We start from the raw sequence: 18,702 nt of genomic DNA, 5'->3' as shown, positions 1-18,702 counted from the left end.
ATAAACGTTATTTTCTCAGTCTTGCGTTTATCCAATTCGTCTTTGATCTCCATCAGATGCTTAATAGCTTCATCTGACAGGTCGTGTTTGTTTTCCAAAAGAAGAAACACGGATTTCAAGTGCTTGATGTCATCAAGATTATCCTTGTCAAACTTGTCCATAATTTTCGTGTTTAATAAGACAATGCTCATTTTTTTAATGAGAGCGAGTTCATTCTTTTAATCCATCATCGTATTTTTCTATTCTACAGTAAACGATAGTGACGTATATATTGTGAAGATGCAAATTTTATATATCTTTATATATAAAATTTACAAGAGTTTATTCATAGAATAGCACCTAAAAAGGGAATGCTATTAAAGGGTGAGTTAGGTCCGAGCAATAAGCCAGATCCAATAGATTGATAGCCTTTTCCATTTTTAACAAATAGTCCTTCACCAATAGTAGGTTTCACCCAAGGTCTTAAAAAGACTCCTGATCCTGAAGCAGTCATTTTCATTCCACTTCCATTCTTTTTCAAGTAAACGATTCCTCTTCCTGCAATTTTATCAACCATAGCAGAGCCAGCAGAAGAGCCTACTCCTGCTAACAATCCAGTGGCGAGAGCAGGAACTACTCTTGTAGCAATAGTGCTACCTATCATACCTAATAACGGTAGAAGAGCTCCGATGAATCCACCTTCAATGGTTGAGTTGTGTGCAAGTTGTCTTTTGCTTAATTTAAGAGTGACTCCTTTACCGGATTCATACGCTTTTGTAATTTTGTTCAATTGCGCATGAGTAATAGCGAGAATATGTTCACCGTTCAAGTCTTGATGAGATAGCCTTATATTGACATCAGTCTTGTCTTGAATCGCTTTTTTTATTTTGTCAGATTGACTTTGTGAAATGTTTAATTTTACTTTTTGGTAACTCATTTTTAAAATAAAAGAAAAAAATTATCGTTGAACAGCGCTGCTCGTAAAAAGGTCTTGAAGCACAGAGGTTATTCTTTCTCTCACGTGAAATCTGAGGATAATGTCTTCACCTCTAAAGTCGATCAAGTTACCGTTTTGATCTATAATTGTTGTTTCCATTCTTGAAATTCTGCTTACTACTATGGGAAGGTAAATCAAGTGGAAAGGTTTTTCGGTAATTTTATAGCCTGGAGGAGTGTCAGGATGAAAAGAGTAAATGTCAGATGTTCTTTTTCCGTTATCATAAGATGCTCCGATCACATCGTTTGTGATTCTGATGATGGTCACGTCGTCTATTCTCGAAATTGCTTCAGACTCGTAATAGTCAATATAACTTGTGACTTTATCCGGATTAGTCGGATCTTCTTTTTTCTCTACATAGGTATATTCTGCTTTATTAAATCCAAGAACAGGAGCTAAACTGTTATTCACGTTGAAATCCACCCAATATTTTGTTGTAGTTCCAGGTTTTCCAAATTTCAGAGTAGATCTTAAAGTCATTAGGTTTGCACCGATAACAACACCATCCTTTCTATACAAGGTTCCAACTTGTTTTTCCATTTCCTTCTGAAGATAATCATTAATCTCGCTAATTTCATACGCTCCTTCTTCGATGTAAATGGTGTAGCTGTTTGAACCGGCGTTGGGACTGTATCTGAAAACATTATTTGTTGAATTGATGCTGGTATAGCTGTGAATAGTGTCAAAGCCAACAAGAGCCATTTCATACTTTTTATTAGGATCAAATTCAATGGGGTTGTCAAACTCGGTTTGGATGACGCTGTTTCTTATGGTTGGAGTTTCTTTTTTTGCTTTTGTAAGGAGATAAAATCCGCTCATCTTTTTATATAGAGTTGGGAAAATAAAAATTGTCGAATCCGCTTCGATATTTTCCACAATCCTTTTTAGAGGATAAATCAATGACGGCGAATCCGTGAGGTTGAGACCAACAATATTTACAAAACTTTTTAAACTCTTCTATCTTCATATCGCTTGAAACGTGATCTTGATAAATGTGGTTTATGTTTTTAAAGTCTTGAGGAAACAAGCAAATGAAATTGGCATTTTCTCTGATGGTTTGTCTAGGTAGCATAAAATAGTTTTGAGCGAGGTAAAAGCAGTCAACGTTAGAATGTCTTCCTCGGATGTAATATTTTTCACATTTGTTTTGTTTTGTCAATTGCAAATCGTCAAAGATCATTAAATTGTTTTTGGATGAATCAAGATCTTCAGGATTAGGCACATCGTCAGCCGTTTCGAAAAATTGGCATTCCATATCTTCTGTGTTATCCCATTTTTTTGAAGTTTCATTAATAACGCATTCAGGGCTTACGTTTAATTCCTCAATTTTGTTTTGAATGTTAAACAAATTAAGAATAACTTCCTTTGGCAATTTCTTCTCGAACGAGTTTTTGAGTATTTTATATTCCGGTTGAAAAAGAGATTTTCCAAACACTTGCAAATGATTATAGTCTAACCACCCAGGTCTTAAAAGTAAATTGAGTAGCAACGTTGTTTTTCCACATCCTGATTTCCCAATAATGATTCCACGTATACTTCTAGGCAAAAGCTTGTTATTTTTCCTTTTGTTTTTATTTACATTCCATGACAAATCAATCACTTCCATTTTTTATTATGTTGAATATAAAAAATGTATTGTGTCAAATGCAAAAGAATAACAGAAACGAACAACTTGTACCATTCTATAAGCAAGAGCAATAGAAATATGCTTAAAGGAACTTGTGCCGTCTGCGGAAGAGGCAAATGCAAGTTTGTTTCTGCGAATGAAGTCAATGGAGGAGACTTGGTGGAATCGATCAACAATTTTTCAAAAAAAATAAAGCTTCCATGGGCAAAGTTTCCAGGAGAAATGCACATTCCAGGGATGAATTTTGCAGGACCAGGAACCAATTTAGACAAAAGACTCACATCCACCGATATGTATCAAGATTGGAGCAAACCAGTAGATCGAGTGGACAATGCAGCATACCACCACGATTTAGCTTACAAATATTTAAACGATGTTAAAAGCAGAAATGTAGCAGATCAAATGATGCTTGAAGAAATGAACTCTATTCCAAACCCCACTCAAAAAGAGATTAACGAAAGAAAACTGATCACTCCCATCATCAAAGCCAAAGCTAAATTCGGATTAGGTCTAAAAAAAAAGCACCGGAGAACCTGAAATGGACGGATCAACTTGCAGAGGAGCTTCATAAACCAGTCATTCATCATTTTAAAAGAAGAAAAGTGTTTGTGAACGACATGGATGAAATATGGGCTGCAGATTTGGTTGACATGCAATCGTTTTCAAAATTCAACAACGGGGTAAAATATTTGCTCATGGTGATCGACGTGTTTTCAAAGTATGGATGGATCGTTCCGTTAAAGAGTAAAACTGGAGTTGATGTAGCTAACGCTCTAAGAAAAATATTTGAGGAGAGAAAGTGTACAAAGATGTGGGTGGATAAAGGTAAAGAATTTTATAACAAGCATGTACAAGCGTTGGGAGTGCAATTGTATTCTACTGAAAACGAGGAAAAAAGTTCTGTTGTTGAACGATGGAACAGAACGATGAAAGAGAGAATGTTTAAATATTTTTCAGCCAACAACACTCATAAATACATTAACGTATTGGATGAGATGGTGAAAAATTACAACAACACAAAGCACTCTTCTATCAAAATGACTCCAGTGGAAGCTAGCGATGAAAAGAATAAATATAGGGTTTGGATGAACCTGAATGGAAAGGATCAAACAGAAAGAGCAGAACCAAAATTTTCAATGGGTGACAAAGTGAGGATCGTAAAAAAGAAGTCTCATTTTGAAAAGGGGTATACGCCGAGATGGACTGAAGAGGTTTTTACCGTGACAAATGTTCAGCATACGAATCCACCTACGTATAAAATCGCTGATGCTAACAATGAAGAAATACAAGGTACATTTTATGAACAAGAAATGCAAAAGACGCAACAAGACATATTCAGAATTGAAAAAGTCATTCGAAAGCAAAAGAACAGATCACTAGTCAAATGGCTAGGATATCCAGACTCTTTTAACTCTTGGGTGAACAATAAAGAAGTGTTTTCTATGAAAAAATGATCTAAAAAATCGTAGATTTTCATTATTCCGAAAAACGAGTTAAATAATTTTCTTTTCTATATAAAAGAAATGAGTTTTATTACAATTGAAAGTTTTGATGAGAGTAAATTATCAGTCGGAGAAATTTACTCAGCGACCAAACCAGTAACTTATCAAAAAATACCATTAAAATATTCTTATTCCAATGGCGACGCTCCTCTTGTATTACGATCTCCCATCTTATTTTCGTATGGTGTATGCGAGAATAAAGAACCAGCAACACAAAAATTGACTGGTTATTCCATGTCTTTTGTCTGCTTTGATGCTAAAAAGGGAAAGACAGAAGAAGAAGCAAAGTTTATTAGCATGATGGAAAAGATTACTTTGTTCATTAGAGGTGAAGTAGATAAATTGTCAACCAAACTTAAAAAAGGAGGAAGAAAAAAGCAAATTAATTCAGAAGAATTGAGTATTTTAAAATATAAAGCTGATAATGCTGAATCTACACCAGTCTTTTATGCAAAGACGTTTACTAAAAATGTGCAAGATGAAATACTCATTACTTCTTTATTCCATAGAAAGAAAACAAATCTTGATATACAAAATGGAGTTAAAGGAGAACGCAGTAATAGAAATTTGGTCAAATGCTCTGGACATGATTTTATCAACCAAAGATGTTATGCTATTGGAGGACTTAGAATTGAGGGGGTGTATATTGGTCCTTCGATTGTGTCTATTCAAGTTAAACTGGTGGAGGCTGTCATCATAAAAAATGCGTCTTTGCCTCATAGCATGATGCTGTGTGAAGACTTTGATTTAGAGGTGAAAGAATCAGATGAAATAGAGCAGGATTAAAAAATTTTTTTAGATTCTTTGAATACATAGAATTTCACATGTGAAATTTTTAAAATTTTTCTGAATTTTAAAAAATGATCAACGTTGAAGGGATTGTACTACCGAACAAACCTCTTACCAACTTTCAATTAATAGAGGCTGTAAAAAAGCTTAAAATTAAAAACTTTAGAGGTGTTTTTGTGAGGGATGAATTGCCAGAAAAGACAATGAAAAAAGAATGTGGAATTGTCAACACAGGAGATTCAAGCACAGATGGATTTCATTGGGTGTGTTGGTATAAAGACGGAGACAAAAAATACAGTTTTGACTCTTATGCCCAGCCTCCTCTTGTCGAGCTAGTTCATTATTTGAAAAGTCCTGTTTATTATAACAGCGAGAGAGTTCAATTTGGTGATACGTCTTATTGTGGTCACTTGTGTCTCTACGTCTTGAAAAAATTACAGGAAGGGGTGAACTTTCAAAGCGTTGTTAACACACTTTGGTGAAAAATTTTTTCCAATCATTAAAAAATGATTGACAAATTTGGAAGAACTGAATTAGGGAGGTATTTTTATGATCCTTATTCAGCAACAGCTATAACAGGTGATCTCTATGTCAGAACAGATGGAAACAGCACCATCACTGCAGATTTGGATTACAACTCTCATAAAATCATCAACCTGGGTGAACCCACCAACGCACACGATGCAGCTACGAAGAATTATGTAGATACGCATTCGTCAGGAGGAGGAACTGTAGTGGGAACTACAGATTTGGATTTAAATTTTCACAAAGCCATCAATTTGAATGAGCCAACTAATTTGCATGACGCTGCCACCAAAAACTACGTTGATGTGAGTTCGAGTCAGTGTGTTAAAACAGACGGATCTAGCATCATCACTGGAATCATCGACATGAACTCTCACAAGTTGATTAATGTGAGCGATCCAACCAATTTAAAAGACGCAGTGACAAAAGGGTATGTAGACACCAAAGTCTCTTACAACACTATTTCATACACCGACATCAACATGACAGCTCATAAACTAACTAATTTGGCTGAACCAACATCAGCTTCGGATTCAGCTACAAAAAATTACGTTGACACGCATGCTTCGGGTGGAGCAGTCATAGGTACAGCAGACTTGGATTTGAACTCGCACAAATTGATCAACGTGACTGATCCAACCAACGCGCAAGATGGATCGACAAAGAATTATGTAGACTTGCTGTTGCAAAAATCGAGTTTGACCAGTGTCGTTCCAGGATCTAGTTTTACCAGTTTGGGGTTCAAGTCTCAGACGGTAGCGGCGTTAACGACTTCTCCTGTGTTTGCGTTTTCTGGAAAATCTGGTGTGCTGAGAAGATTGTGGTTGGCTTTATACAGCTCCTCTGGCACGAATATTCCTGGTCAAGTTTTCATTCGAATCTTTACTGAAGGAGAAATCAATGTAGGGAATTATGCAGAAACAACAGAAGGAATTGGAGTGGATCAAACAGGACTTGCTACTGATTTGCTTTTCTCACCATTGGGAGGAGCTTTTTACACCAATTCTTTGCAGGGATGCAACATGTTTAACACCACTTCCTTGGGAGGATATTTCACATTGGACATGCCTTTCAGAAACGACATCTCCATTCAACTCGTCAACAGAAATGCTACTGCCATCACGTACTGGATTCAACCGTTCATTTCCACACTTGCTTCCATTCCTGCAACCATCCCTCTTTACAAGCTGTACTGCAGAACGTTTCGATATTTGAATACCACTTATGGTAGCGAATACGTTTTGTTGAACACCAGCGGGAAAGGAAATGGTGTCTCGTTGAAATACATCAGGATGCACGTCATCGGCTCTTCTGGAAACTGGTGGGAATCAAGAGTTAGAATGTACGACGGAAATCTACCTCCAGGTAACGGTACTGTACTCACTCCTTGGACACCGTACAACACCAACAATTACACGTATTTTCCAGGATATGACGGTGACAGCACATGCTTCTTTTCCTCTTCTGGATTAGAAGATTTTTACTTGTCGTCGTGGAACGGCTCAAATGTGACTTCGTTTAACAACAAATCAACTGGACTTTTGTATCAATCCACTTCTTCCATCGGTTCCGCCACCACCATCTCTTTTTACAGAAATTTTGGAGAAGCAGATTCTATGCCTACTGTCGCAGCTGGAAGAAGACTCGTTGTCACGCTCAACTCTGGTGATGCTCAAGTCGGTCAATCCGGAAGCTTTTACCTTCTTCTAGGACAAGCCTATTATTACGCTTAAAAAATCACTAGTGATTTCCATGGATCTAATGTACAGATAAAAAAAATTTGAATTTTGAGTTAAATAAATTTCTTTTCATATAAAAAATAACAATGAGTATGTCAGATAATGAATTTTTAGAAGATCAGTGCGATGAACTCTATGAAAGCGAAGACGATGATAGTTCTGTTGCTGAGGATAGGCCTTACAATAGACTTATATTTGTTGACGCTGAAGATGATGATGATCCTGAAGATTTACCTTACAATGGACCTTAAAATGATACTATAGTTTTAGATTACAATTCGATGAGTGTTGAAGAACAAAATGAATATGATGATTATATATATAATGAATTGTTACAAGATATGCGTAATGAAACGGGTGGAAACAACTTTATCATTTACATCAATGATGAGGAGGAGAAAAGAAATAGATTAAAGATTGAGGCGTTGATTGAAGGTTTTAAAAAAGATGAATATAGAACGTGTGCTTCTGCTGCTTAAAAACAATAATCATTTTATTCTTTACATGTGAGGAATAAAATGATGTATAAAAAATAATTTTTTTGTGATAATAAAAATGGAGAATCATGTGCATAAAAAAAATTTTTTTAATAACGATCGAAAGGCTCGTCATAAATCATATCTTTTTTTCGACAAGTATTTGAAGCATCCTCCTGTAAAAGTGGGAAGTAAGTATGAAATATTTGCTCAAAAAGACATCACATTAAATAAACTGAGTCATCAGAAAATAACTTTTATGTTTGGAATAAAGCTTAAAAGCGGATTAGCTTTAGTGAATTTGAGGGAAAGCCTAAAATCAAAACTGGATTATTTCAGTCACAGCATCATACTATCAGAGTCGACGGATAATGTGATCATGGAAATTTACAATAACAGCAAGTCAGATGTCATTATTAAAAAAGGGGGAAGTTTATGCTTTGTCAATTTCATTAATGAGTGAAAAAAAATATTTTTTTCGTTTAATATAAAATGGAATACAATCACGATGCTAAATCTAACGCAAAAGCGTATGGACTTTATCCAGTTCTTCCAACAGCTCCTGTAGATGATGGAGGACACAATTACCGTCTTCAAAAAATAAGCGAAGTCCAAAAAGAGATGGACAACGAGAGGAAAAAGAGAGTGCATTTAAGCAAAAAGTATCATCGCGCTTTCAGAATCATTTCTTTTGTAGACTCTACGTTGCAAGCATGTGGTGTTGCACTTGGAGTTGTTGGAATTGGAACTTTGAGCACCATCGCTGCTGCTCCTATTGCGATTGCGTGTGAAGGTGTGGCTATTGGAATGGGGTTTTTATCCATTGTAGGAGGGCAAGTCAACAAAAAACTAGCATTAAAAGCGGAGAAGCATGAAAAGATCAAAGTGTTGGCCGAGTCGAAATTGAACACCATCAACAGTCACATTTCAAAGGCTTTAGTAGACAACATTGTGAGCGATTCAGAGTATGAATTGATTTTAGACGAGCTTCAAAAGTTTAAGAGTCTGATGAAAGAAATAAGAACTAAAACAAAAATCAACATTGACGAGATAACTAAAGAGTCGTTGATCCAAAAAGGAAGAGAAGATGCAATAAAAGCGTTCAACAACATGTTTAAGAAATCGTAGATTTCCATGGATCTGCACTCGGATCTAAAAAACTAATTTAAAAAACGCAGATAAGTTTACGTTTAAGTTTTTTTCTTGCGTTTTAAAAAATGTCCTTTTTTAAAATACTAGACCCTAACAAGAGGGATGAACTGGTGAAAGAATTTGTTGAAAGAAGAAAAAGAATCTATCAAGATAGTTTGAATGAGAATATTTATGATGCTAATCTTCAGACTGATTTGAGCAAGCTTTACAAGCCTCTGATTGAAAGCAATGAAAAGATGATCAAGAGCATCGAAGAAAGACGCAATGAACAAGCACCTCCAAGTTTTGATGAGACAAATCATTTAGGAGATATTTCATACTTCTATTTAAATAAATATAATAAACGTTTCCCAAACGGCGCTAAAAGAGATTATGAATTTAGTAGAATTGGTGATAGAATGCGCATTGGAAAAATGGAAGTGGAGGTGGAAGGAAATGATATCGTTGTTGGAGGAGAAAAGTATGAAGGAACAAAAGGTCTTTGGGAATTGCTAACCAATCCAAACATTTCAAAAGAATTTTTTAGCAGCAGCATTAACATAGAAGATAAGGAAAACTATTCAAAAATTCTTTTAGACAGTGATGCTATTCATTCAGATACAAACAAGCCAAAAGCCTCCAGAAGCGAAAAATACCGACAAATTATAAAGCCTCTTCAGGACAAAATTAAAAGTGAAACCAAAGTCAAAAAAGGCAATGGTGTGATTATTCTTCCAAGCGATCCAAATGCTCTTGTGGAAAATCTCAACTTGAGCATCGCTGCATGGCATGCTGGGAATAAAGGATCTAGAAATGTAGCTGTTTCCATTTGCGATGAGCTGTTGAGACAGAATAGGATTAATAAAGACGAATACAAGGCTATGATGGCGTATATCGATATGAAATAAAAAAAATCTTTGTAAATAAAAAAATGATCGTTTATAGAAATAGATATGTTAAGAAGCATATTGTGGGTGGAAGTGGAATCATGGACACGCTTAAGAATTTCTTGAGAAGAGCAGCAGCTTCAAGCGCTTCAAGAGCAGCATCTACTTTGGCTAATAAAATTGCAAAAACTGAACTGGGAAGAGAAGCCATCATGGCTACTAAATCTGCAGGAAAAGAGCTAGCTTCAACAGCCATTTCCACTGCTAAAGACGTAGCTATTGATAAAGGTAAAAAGACCATTGAGAAATTGTATGCCAAGACTGGAACTCCAAAGCCAGCTGCAAAGAATGATCTCAGTATTAAAAGCAAGGAAATTATTTCAAGCATTGTTAACAAAGCAGCGGCAGCAGCACCACCAGTTATAGATGAATATTCTATGTTTGGATCAGGATTGTCAAAGAACAACGCGATTAGAATACAAGACTTGGTAAAAAGAGGAAATGGACTTTTGATTGCATGAGGATCTAAAAAATTTTTTTCTTCGACATATAAAAATGGCAAATTCCTATGTTTTAAATTTTACAGAAGAGATTATTGTGGATGAAGAAATTGAGAGATTCGAGTTTCATGAATACGAGCCTGAGAGTAAAAATCTAAATGTGGATGGAGAAATAAGGATCAATATTGAGAAACAAGATTTGTTCACGCTTCCATCTGAGGCATACCTTTTGGTTGAAGGAAGACTTTTAAAAGCAGATGGAACTTCCTACGCTGATGCAGACCTCGTTACTCTTGCTAACAACGGCATCATGTATCTGTTCAGGCAGATTACTTATCGTTTGGATGGTCGAGATTTAGAAATCATTTTCGATCCTGGACAAGCTACCACCATGATTGGATACCTCAAATATCCAATAGAGTTCCAATTGTCTGAAGGAATGAATCAGCTGTGGCAAAGAGACACATCAGCTTTAGCAAATGAAGCCAACACTGGATTTATCCAAAGACGAGATTACATCATCAAGCAAAGTGAAGAAAAAGGATCGTTTTCGTTCTGCATTCCTTTAAAACACATTTTTGGATTTTGCGATGATTACGATAAAGTGATCTATGGAGTTAGTCATAAACTTACTCTTGTGAGAAAGAGTGATAGTGATGCTATTTTTAGAGCAGAAACAGCAGCTGCAGGAAAAATAGATCTTAGCAAATTATCCTTGTTTATGCCTCATGTCACACCCCCTATCGCAGCTAGTAACAATCTTTACAAAATCATTGAATCAAAAGTAAAGGTTCCAATTTCGTTCAGATCTAGACAATGTGACACCATCGCTGTTCCTGTATCCAACAACTTTAGTTGGACGCTAAGCACAAAATCTGGTAGTGAAAGACCAAGGTATGTCATTGTTGGATTTCAAACCAATAAATCTGGAAGTCAAGTAGAGAATCCTGCAGTCTTTAATCACTGCGACTTGAAGAACATGTATGTCACTTTAAACAGTGAAAGATATCCTGCTGTTGATTACGATTTAGACTTTAATAACAACAAATACTCAAGAGCATATAGAGACGCCTCTAAGTTTGACAATAGACTTTATGGTGTAAACGAACTTATATCTCAACCTAATTTGACTGCCTTAAATTATAAATACATTTGTCCTCTTTTTGTTTTCGACGTAAGCAAGCAGTCTGAGAGGTTAAAATCTGGAGTGATAGATATGAAAATAAAAGCGACATTCAATGCAAACGTTCCTGCAAACACTCAAGCCTTTGCTATCGTCATTTCCGATAGATTGCATACCCTTGAATCAGATGGAAACAAATTTACTTTTGTTTATTAGATGTAGAGCATCCAATTCATTGAAGTGTTTTTCAAAAAATAATATTTTTAAAATAAAAAATGAGATATACGAAAAAGGATTTGAAAAAATTACTGAAAGAAAACGGAATTTCCAAAACGTCAAACAATAAAATGTCATTATTAATGCTTGCGATTGAAAACAACTTGATTGATAAAAACATATTGATTAAAGACGTGAAGGAAGATCGACCTGTGGGTAGACCTAAAAAGGATTTAAATCTGTTAAAAAAAGAATAAAATGATTCAGTTTTTTCCGTTTTTTCTAGAATGTAGTATCAAAGAGACTGACATAAATAAAAAAAGACATCTTGAGCTTCTTGCTTTTGGAAAAACAGGTGTGTTTCACGAATCTGTTTACGTCACTGAAAACGAAAATTTTAATATTCCAAAAGAGTACAGTGATGAAGAGAGAGACAAGCTTTACCGACTTGTATGGAGTGGTGAGACAGAATATTCACGAATGGAAAAGAAAATCAAAGAGCATCTCAGTACTTGGAAAGCCTTGCCTAAAAAAGAAAAGCTAAGAATGATTGACAATTATGTGCTTGGTTTGGATTGTGATTTCGAGGAGAAGAAAAAGATTTCTGGAAATCTAAAAAGCGCAATTTTAAATCATTCACTAGGTTCCAATGACATTGTGTATGAAAACTTTAAGATTCTTCGAATCCATGGAACTTCTTCAGATGTTAGAAATGAAAAAATTGATTTAAATAAAATCTTGATATAATAAAATATGCCTTACACAAGAAAGTTTTTGAAAAATTTGTTAAAAGAAAATAATGTTTCCAAAACGTCAGACAATAAAATGTCGCTCATGATGATTGCGGTTGAGAACAACTTGATTGATAAAGATGCCATTTTGGAAAACTCGAAAGAGGTGAGACCAGTAGGAAGACCTAGAAAAAATGAGAAAAAAGAAAAGAAGCCTCTTGATCCTAAATATGTTAGACTTGGTTTAATTAGAAATAATCCTTTACATTTAAAAATAACTCATGTTGATACTGGTGAGGTGGTGGAATACAAGTCTGCTTATGAATCACAGAAAAAGACTGGACATGGATGGCAGTACTTTGAAAGTAGAAATGGAAAAGTAGTAGATGGATACAAATATGAGATTTCTGGAGTAAGAAGTTTTTAAATTCAATATAAGAATTTAAAAAAATTGAAAAATGATATAAATAAAAAAATCTTGTTTTAATAAAATGGAAAACAAAACAGTGAGAGAATTAAAAGAAATTGCTAAAGAGGAGAAAATAAGAGGATACTCTAAAATGAGAAAGGGAGAACTTATAATGGCTTTGCAGCCTCCTAGAGTTGTCTCTGCTCCTGCTGCTTTTCGTAGACCTACTGTGGTGAGGTTTGTTCGGCCAGCTGTAAAAGTTTCTGTAAAACCTACAAAAGTTTCAATAAAGCCAACAAAAGTAAGGATTGTTGTTGGCTCTGAAAAACCTGTACCAGCTCCTCGTCCTGCAGCTAAAAGACCTGTGACAGCTCCAAGACCGAGGTCTAGCGACTTGATTTCATTCGAGCCTTCTACTCTCTTGCAAAATCAGACGACAAGAGATGAACCCTCTATTCTTGATACATCAGTCGAGGATTCAACAAACGTTATTGCACCAAGACCGGTTCCTGCACCAAGACCTAGTTTATTTTCAACTCTGACAAAAGTTACAAAAAGTGTGGCATCCTATGTTAAAACTAAGTTTAATGATGTTAAAGAATGGATAGAGCCCTACGTTCCTGAAGTAGTCAAGAAGAAGGTAAGCGAATCAGCAAAACAAATCGATAAAAAGATACAGTCTATCAAATCGCTTGTATCAAAAACAGAGTATAAACAGCCTGTACCAAAACCAATTAAAGTAAAGTTTAAAATGACTGAACATTCAGCGGAGGGTTCTGTGAGACAATTTTCTTACACACCATCTTCTCGATATAACGACCTTGCAACCTTTTTTAATTTGGTGAGAGAGTCTGCCATTCAAACCATGGAAGGGGAAAGAAATACAAAGGTAAGAATTATTTTAACGTGTGAAATGAAATCTGTAAGCATGATGACTGGTGAAGAAGTGACTCGGGAAGCAAGCTTTTCATCAAGATCAGAGATTGTTCTAGCGACTACAGATGTAAGAGAGCTCATGGGTGAGATGGAAGGAAAAGTCTTGGAAAGTAGTGTCAAATACAATGCTTTAGGATCTAATTGCACTATATCTAAGATTTTAAGAATGGACATTAACTTTACTGATTACGAACCTATCAGCGGTTCTTCCTATATTGAGCTGTCTAAAGAGCTGAAAGACAAAAAGGCAATCATCAACATGGAAAACAAGGACGATCAATGCTTTAAATGGTCAGTCACTCGAGCGTTGAATTTAAAAAATAGAGACAACGAAAGAATTGATAAAGACTTGGTTCTAAAATCAGAAGAACTGAATTGGGAAGGAATGGAGTTTCCTGTCAAGCTTAATAAAATCAATAAGTTTGAGAAAAATAATCCAGACATTAGCACCAACGTCTTTGGGTATGAAAATAAAAAACTTTACCCTTTGAAAATATCTGACTTTGTAGATCGAAAGCACTGCATTGATTTGTTGCTTATTTCAAACGAAGACACTGACCATTATTGCGTGATTAAAAGTTTGAGTCGGTTATTATCTACACAAACATCAAATCATCAGCACAAAATGTATTATTGCAGAAATTGCTTACAAGGTTATGACCAGGAAGAAAAGCTTCAACAGCATCAACCTTATTGCTATGACAACGATGCAGTAAGAATCGAACTTCCTAAAGAAAGAACGACCGTTCATTTTAAAAACTATAACAAGTCTATGAGAGTTCCATACGTTGTATATGCAGACTTTGAAAGTTTCATCAAACCTCTTAACACTTGCACACCGAATTCGAAAGAGTCGTACACCAAACAATATCAAAAGCACGTTCCAAGCTCCTTCTGCTATTATATCAAATGCTTTGACGATAGCCTTTACAAAGGAGAACCAGTCATGTACACAGCTGAAAGCGAAGAGGATGACGTAGCTCAAAAGTTTATAACCATGCTTGAAGCTGACCTTATAAAGATTCTCGACAAGATTGATATAGTAAAAAAGAAAGTGGTAACGGATGAGGATGAAAATAATTTTGAGACTGCAACTCTATGTCATATTTGTGAATCAGATCTTAACAGTGACAAAGTGTGGGATCACTGTCATTTAACTGGAAAGTATCGAGGAGCTGCTCATAACAAATGCAACTTGAATTATAAACTTCCAAAATTCATACCCATCATTTTCCATAATTTGTCCGGTTATGACAGTCATTTGTTCATCAAGAAATTAGGTGGAAAGCTCAATTGCATACCCAACAATGAAGAAAAATATATCAGTTTCTCGAAAAAAATCAAAGTAAGAGAATTTATTAATAAGAAAGGTAAACTTCAGGAAGTATGGAAAGAATTGAGGTTTATCGACAGCTACAGGTTCATGAGTTTCAAGTTAGAAGATCTAGCTAAAAATCTAAACAACGACCAATGCAAAAACGTTGCTCAATATTACTCTGGAGAAAAGTTTGATTTATTAAGAAAAAAAGGTATTTACCCTTATGACTGGGTGGACTCGATTGAAAAGTTCTCCGAAACGCAATTACCTCCTATTGAAGCATTCTATTCCAAACTGAATGATGAGGGAATAAGCTGTGAAGACTATGCGCATGCAAAAAACGTTTGGGATGTATTTGGATGTAAAACGTTTAAAGATTATCAAGAACTGTACAACAAGTCAGACGTTCTGATACTTGCTGATATCTTTGAAAATTTCAGAGACGTGTGCCGTATCTATTACAAGCTTGATTCTGCTTGGTATTACACCTCACCTGGTTTGGGTTGGGATGCCATGTTAAAACTAACTGGAATTCGGTTAGAGCTTCTGTCTGATATTGATATGCTTAATATGATAGAAAAAGGGATACGCGGTGGAATTTGCATGATCAGCAAACGACATGGAACTGCTAACAACAAATACATGAGTGATTATGATCCTTCACAACCTTCGAAATTCATTCAGTATTCAGACGCTAATAATTTATATGGATGGGCTATGTGTAAGCCTCTTCCTTTTAGAGGATTCAGATGGATGACTGAAGATGAACTTTTAAATTGGAAATCCATGCCTTGTATTCTCGAAGTCGATTTAACCTATCCCGAAAGCCTACACGATTTACACAACGACTATCCTTTAGCTCCTGAAAGACTAAAAATTAATAAAGTGGACAAGCTCGTTCCTAATTTAAACAACAAAGAAAAATACGTCATTCATCATGAAAACCTAAAACTCTATGAACGACTTGGATTGATCACTACTAAAATTCATCGAGGTGTCACCTTTGAAGAAGAACCCTTCATGAAACAATACATCGATCTCAACACTGGATTAAGAGCAAAAGCTAAAAACGAGTTTGAAAAAGAATTTTTTAAACTCATGAATAACTCTGTCTTTGGAAAAACCATAGAGAATATTCGAAAGCATGTTGATATTAAACTAATCACCACAAGAAAAGAAGTCTTGAAATTGTCAAGAAAGTCTAATTATGATAGAAATACCATTTTTGATGAAAACCTTACTGCAGTTCATATGAAAAGAACAAAACTCTTTTACAACAAGCCTGTTTACTTAGGACTAAGCGTTCTAGAAATAAGCAAAACTTTGATGTTTGATTTCCATTACAACTATATCAAACCTAAATACGGAGATCGCGCGAAACTACTCATGACTGACACTGACTCGCTCATCTATGAAATCGAAACGAAAGATTTTTATCAAGACATTTCTGGCGATCTTGAAACCAAATTTGACACGAGCAACTTTTCTAAAGACCATCCTGCTATTGAAAACGCTGGGTTTAAAGTAGGGTTAAATAATAAGATTATCGGCATGTTCAAAGACGAGGCTTGTGGAAAAATAATTAAAGAGTTTGTCGGACTTCGTCCTAAGCTCTACTCTTACAAAACCTATGAAAAAGAAGAGAAAAGATGCAAAGGGGTTAAAAATAAAGTCGTTCAAAAACACATCACTCATCAAGATTATAAAGACTGCTTATTAAGTGGAAATGAAAAGCTTGCATCCATGAACGTTATCCGATCACATCAGCATAACATTTACACCGAAGAAATCAACAAAGTCGCACTCAGCGCTAACGATGACAAAAGACACATCTTGCAAGACGGAATTCACACGCTAGCCATTGGACATTACAAACTAAAACCGTGCTTTACATTTATGGACTATGATCAACTCTTTGGTCCAGAACACGAGGTAGAGGCAGATGCAGAAAGCTTGATCGCAGAGTGCAGAAAGATTATCGAGGAAAACAAAGAAATTTCAATTAAGTCAAAATGCTTGATCGCAGAGTGCAAAAAGATTATCGAGGACACAAAAAGGTAAGTCAACAAAAATGATTGCAGAAAATTAAAAACACGACGCCATCTTGAATTCATTAAGTATTAAAAAAAATGTCAATGCGCCAGAATTCACAATTCATGATTGCAGAAAATCAGGATGCAGAATTATAAAAATGTCAATGCGCCAGAATTCACAATTCATGATTGCAGAAAATCAGGATGCAGAATTATAAAAATGTCAATGCGCCAGAATCGGCAAGTCATAGTAGTGTTGTAGTCTGAGGATTTGTACAAATACTCGGCTGATGCCGATAACTTATCTTTGACTTCAATGTTGTAATACTGTTAGTGCATAGCACAAGTCAAAAGAGCTGAAAATTCTGGTACAGATCCAAATCATCCTAAATAACTCTGGTGATTTTTGACTAAGAAACAGCAGAGATGAAAACTTACATTGTGTTTGTGCAGCGAATGAAACGAATGAAGATTGGCTTCATTGCTTGAGTTGTAATTGATTGGGATGTGAAGGAGGTTTTGGAGCAAATTCTGTGCGGATATTCATACTTTTCTTTATTATAAAAATTGTAAAAAAACTCAACTCACTGATAAATAATATACATAAATGATAAATAGAGACTTTCCATTTGCTTGTTAAAAGTTAAAAAAAGAAAAAAAAAAAAAAAAAAAAGTAAATTTTTCAAATCTTCCATTCTGAAAAATAAAAAAATTATTTTGTCAAAAACCCTGCATAAAATATATGTATAAATATAATATAGATATTTAAATATGATATAGATATGTAAGTATAATATAGATATATTAATATAATATAGATATATTATTATAATATAGATATATTATTATAATATAGGTATATAAATATAATATAGATATATAAATATAAACATCTTGCAAAATCTTTCACTTGTTTTATATTTACAGTGCTGTTGAGTTGTGGTCATAAAACGTGTTCTTTAATTAGATAAGCAGAACTGATGTATTTGTTATTATATTATGTAAATAGAACCTGAAGAAATCGCTCCACTTCACCCAAAGTTTTAATTAGATAATTCATTACATACTTAACATCTTCGTCTTCAGTAGGGTGTATTAATGTTTATGTGAAATTTCAATTTGTTTAAAAATTGTGAAAAATGAAAAGTTTTTTTTATATGTGAATTGGTATCTAAGAAAAGAAGTAAACTTTAAATAAAGTATTTTTATTTTTAGGTACTTTTTTATAACCTTACAGCTTTTTATTGGGACCTATGACAAAGAAGAGCGCTCTAAACTACCATGCAGTCAAAAAGATAGAGAAGCTTACATTGTATGTACCTGTAAAAAAGGAAAATACTGTTTTTACCAGTCTTGCTAAGTGCCAATAATTAAAGATTCCATATCCAGCAAGCGCACAACGTTGAAATAACGTTGATCGACGTTGATCAACGTTATTTTAACGTTGTTTCGACGTTGTGTCAACGTCGATCAACGTTATTTCAACGTTGTTTCAACGTTGTGTGCTTGCTGGGTAAACTGCGATAGCTTGTTGTTATCCACTACCAATTTCTATTTCTTCAAAACAATTTCTCCACTTTGATAAGTTTTTCGTTCAAGGAGAGAAAAAACTTCCCGCCCAAATGAACTGCAATAACATCAAAATCGAGTTCTTGGGTATTATTTTTTTTCAAACATTCTCATATTATCTATAAATTGATGATCTGGTTATAATTAAATTTTTGTTAATCAAATTTAAAAGCTTAACCTGCTACTTATAAAATGTGGACATGACTACGATTAAC

General features: G+C 34.8%; 1 protein-coding gene across 1 annotated transcript in view; it reads left to right on the top strand.

Moving 5' to 3' along the window:
- The window catches only part of LOC145192501 (uncharacterized), a 158,688-nt gene extending 140,412 nt beyond the window's left edge, over positions 1–18,276 (top strand). Inside the window, exon 3 of the transcript XR_016451365.1 lies at positions 18,134–18,276. The gene's annotated coding sequence lies outside the window, so the exon portion shown is untranslated. The remainder of the gene's footprint in view (positions 1–18,133) is intronic.
- The last annotated feature ends 426 nt before the right edge of the window (positions 18,277–18,702 follow it).

This window comes from Hydra viridissima, unplaced genomic scaffold, assembly GCF_058129835.1.
Source record: "Hydra viridissima isolate aposymbiotic clone 2 unplaced genomic scaffold, HvirCarnegie_v1 scaffold_1, whole genome shotgun sequence".
In the NCBI taxonomy this organism is placed as follows: Eukaryota; Metazoa; Cnidaria; class Hydrozoa; order Anthoathecata; family Hydridae; genus Hydra; species Hydra viridissima.
Note: the sequence above shows the minus strand (reverse complement) of the source record. Positions and strands in the feature narration are given on the sequence as shown.